Below are 4,475 nucleotides of genomic sequence, written 5' to 3' on the forward strand. Positions count from 1 at the left end.
GAGCATGAGTTCACAGTTGAAGTGTTCATTAGAAAATACACAGTGATGGGCGAGCACGAATTCATTGTTGGAATGCTAATCAGAGTAATCACACAGATAGGGGGCAGCACAAGTTCACAGTTGAAGTGTTCACCGACAGAACAACCACATTCACTTTAAACAGGTACAATAATAACTTACTGAGATTCTTGACTTAAGATGATCTAGAAACAGTTTTAGGTTCTTAAGCAATAAAACTCACAAAAACCGTTGATTACCATTAATTTCTCCTTCAGTTGACAAGTTTGAATGTTAAGAAGACAGTAAGATACTGGTCCACGAAAGTAACGTCTGAGTTGCAACTGACTTAACGATCAACAAAAGCACAACAGAGAAATATTGATTGAATCTGTTGGTGAAAACCCACTGTAACCAGTACAAGTACTTAGTTTTTCTGTATTTCTTTTAAGACTACAAGCGATTGTTTTTGCTAAAAAAAAAATCATAAATACGTTTAAATATACCACAGTCATTTTTTAGTCGATAATACATATATAGTTAGTTGATTTTACAGACGTTTTATTCGTCAAAGTTTGTAGTCGATTACGTGGATAGATGAAGCATAAGGTGCGACTCATTTCGTATGCTGTTGCTATGGGGACTGTAGAAGAAAGGAGGAGAAGAAAATAAAAAAAAAACAAGTACTGCAACAGACCCCACTGGAGTGGTGTATTTGTGTGGCTCTGTTTAATATAATTGCAGCGGAAGCCTATTTCTCTTTGCTAGTTTTTTTTTTATCTTTTCATTAAATATGAAATGGCTCCTTATAAATCTGCTATACGAAGCTCTTGATACATGGCATTAAAATGCTTCTTTTCAGACAAATATTTGAGGTAACACATTGATCTCTTAAATGTTCTGAACAGCTCAAGAAATGATGCAGTCATCATTAGAAGTGTTAGAAGTGTCTCTATAAAGTGCAGATAACTAGATTGTCAGGCAAATAAATATGTAAGGATTGAGTACCATGGATATAGACGTATAACATTCAGTAATTTAATGGTTGCAACTAAATTATAACTAGTAAAGAGACAATCAAATTCAATGGCGCTGAAGGGGGAATAACATTTAACACTTTAAGAATATATAAAGTGCAGATAACTAGATTGTCAGGTAAATAAATATGTAAGGATTGAGTACCATGGATATAGACGTATAACATTCAGTAATTTAATGGTTGCAACTAAATTATAACTAGTAAAGAGACAATCAAATTCAATGGCGCTGAAGGGGGAATAACATTTAACACTTTAAGAACTGAAAATAGACAATTAATATGCAGTTCGGTCTTTCTATATATATATATTTATGTCGGTACGTTAATATTTTAGATACAGCTCAGACTTAGTATAGTATTACAGAACTCAAGCCAGAAGATGGCGTATAGACACGCTGAAACACTTAATTCTTAATAGGAAGCCGTTGACGGTTTCCACAAACATATTTTAATTGTTGTGTTGTAAGTACTTATTTGATTCTGTTGATTTGATTTTTAAATAAACAATAGAAACATATTGCTTCAAAACGAATAGAAACATGTTGATAATAGTGAATTAAGTAAAAACTGTAGGTTATGTTGATTCTAAGAGATACACTGACTGTTTTTTGTTGTTGTTGTTGAAACTATGGGAGTATATTAACTCTAAGTTTAAAGAAACAGTAAAAATACAAGGACTTTTATTTGAAGAACGATGTAAATATAAGGACTTTTATTTGAAGAACGGTGGAAATATAAGGACTTTTATTTGAAGAACGATGTAAATATAAGGACTTTTATTTGAAGAACGATGTAAATATAAGGACTTTTATTTGAAGAACGATGTAAATACAAGGACTTTTATTTGAATAACGATGTAAATATAAGGACTTTTATTTGAAGAACGATGTAAATACAAGGACTTTTATTTGAAGAACGGTGTAAATATAAAGACTTTTATTTGAAGAACGGTGGAAATATAAGGACTTTTATTTGAAGAACGATGTAAATACAAGGACTTTTATTTGAAGAACGATGTAAATACAAGGACTTTTATTTGAAGAACGGTGTAAATATAAGGATTTTACGTAATTCTACTTTAAACGAAACAATGGAATCATAGTGACTCTATTTTAAGAAAAACAACGACAATGCATTGACTCTATTTTAAGAAAAACAACGACAATACATTGACTCTATTTTGAAAAACAACGACAAACAATAGAAACATATTGACTGTTTAAAAAAAACAATTGAAATATATTGACTGTTTAAAAAACAATGGAAACATATTGACTCTATTTTGAAAAAGAAACAACTGAAAAATATTAATTCTATTTTGAAAGAAGTAATACAATTATGTTGAATCTATTCCTAAACAAACAGCGTAAATGTAATATTTTATATTTGAAGGAACACACGGAATCTTATTTTAGTATAAAATGAGAATAATTTGAAAGAAACAATGGGAAAATATTGATTCAACATCAAGAGGAACAAAAGAACGTATTTATTCTATTTTGAAAAACAACGATACAAATTGATTTTACTTCGAAAGCAACAATGGATACACATTGTCTCTGTTTTAAACCAAACTGTGCAAGTTATTGATTTAATTTAACGGATACAAAGGAAATGTACCGTTCCATACAATGGATACATGTTCTTTAAAAAAACACAGACCGTGCGAAGATGGTTTGGTAGGATATTTCATTAGGTTCATAGTGGACAGTTCACATATTCTAGACTACAAGACTGGGAAACCGCGAACACAGACAAAGCCGTTTAAGGTTGTAGCCGTCTGTGTACAATTGAAAAGTTTATTGAATTACAGAAATTAAAAATTCGTCTTTTAAAGGAACAATAACAACATATTTAGATGCACTTACTTTGGATGTAGGTGGAGCTGTTTATATACTGAAGCAATGAACGATGTTTGAACACTTCTCCCCTGCAGCGGATTGTCACTATAACGATGTAGCGAAGTCTTTTTTTTTGTGTGATACAGCAGATGATACGTGACGTTCTACAGACTCAGGTTGCTACACATTTGTACCGATTCTTTGTACCTTCATCATGCTGGAATTGTTTTTCTATTTGTCTCCATTAAAAGAGAAGCACAACAAGATATGATTGGGCTCCGCCTTGTTATGCAGTGCTAAACCCACAAGAACGAAGCCGACAGTTTACCCTAGATCTTACTCTGGCAGGGAGAAGCACAAGAAGCTGCGTGTGTCATCGATGTTCCTCTGTCATTGGTTGAACCGAACGAGGCTTAACCACCTAGGCTGATCCACTGGTGATAAATCGTTACAGCATCACTGTTTACGAAGGGTTTCTGTTCTTTCTCTCTGTGCAGACTGGTGAACGATGAAGGACGCCGAGTATTATCCACCTATATGTGTTCTGTGCTGCTGAGAACGATTAGTCAGCAACTAATGAATATAAAATGAGCTAAATAATTGTACATGATAGACAATGAATAAGATAAATAACATAATGAATTCATAACCGAACCTGAAGGGAAAGTAGCACGAGGTATTAGGGATGAGAATCTGACACTGGCTACACCTCAATAACAAGATTCCGTAATTTTCTAATTTATTTGTATATTAACTTTGGGTTACTCAGTTAAAGGACACCGAGCGACGAAGTTTTGATTAACTAGGGCTAAAACATGCCTATAATTTCCGGAATATTGTTTTTCTGATTGAGATTTTACGTTAGTTTAGGGCCTGAACTCATTTCAAATAATGATATCGTAGAAATAAATATTTAATTATTCGACGACAACATTGCGTGCATAAACTCTGACTTTACCTACAATTAGCATTAAATTTGAATTGGACATACTTTAGCGATGATGTTTTGACTTAAACACAACACCTTAAGAGAGTCTTTTAAACACCGTACTATAAGCGATCATGTTTTGAATTAAACACCTCAATACCTCAAGTGAGACTTTTTCCAACACCGTATTTATACTGACAATGTTTTGAATTACACAGCGTGCCATAACCGAGACTGTGTTTAATCAAACACCGTACTTTAAGTGGTTTGATTAATTACCGTACTTAATGTTTTTAATAATGTTTTTATTTAGACACCCTTAAACGACACTGTGTTTAATTAAACACCGTACTTTAAGTGATAATGTTTTGATTTAGACACACTTAAGCGATACTGTGTTTAATAAAACACCGTACTTGAAGTGATAATGCTTTGATTTAGACACACTTAAGTGAGACTGTATTTAACTACACACCGTACTTTAAGTGATAATTTTTTATTTAGACACACTTAAGCGACACTGTGTTTAATTAAACACTGTACTTTAAGTGATAATGTTTTGATTTAGACACACTTAAGTGAGACTGTATTTAACTACACACCGTACTTTAAGTGATAATGTTTTGATTTAGACACACTTAAGTGAGACTGTATTTAACTACACACCGTA

The 4,475-nt window shown here is 32.6% G+C and overlaps 1 protein-coding gene across 1 annotated transcript in view; it reads right to left on the reverse strand.

Moving 5' to 3' along the window:
* LOC106466979 (leucine-rich repeat-containing protein 15-like) overlaps window positions 1-3,726 on the reverse strand; it is a 23,818-nt gene extending 20,092 nt beyond the window's left edge. The window contains exon 1 of the mRNA XM_013927291.2: window positions 2,905-3,726. The gene's annotated coding sequence lies outside the window, so the exon portion shown is untranslated. The remainder of the gene's footprint in view (window positions 1-2,904) is intronic.
* Window positions 3,727-4,475: the final 749 nt, after the last annotated feature.

Source organism: Limulus polyphemus, unplaced genomic scaffold (assembly GCF_000517525.1).
Source record: "Limulus polyphemus unplaced genomic scaffold, Limulus_polyphemus-2.1.2 Scaffold2447, whole genome shotgun sequence".
Lineage (NCBI taxonomy): Eukaryota > Metazoa > Arthropoda > Merostomata > Xiphosura > Limulidae > Limulus > Limulus polyphemus.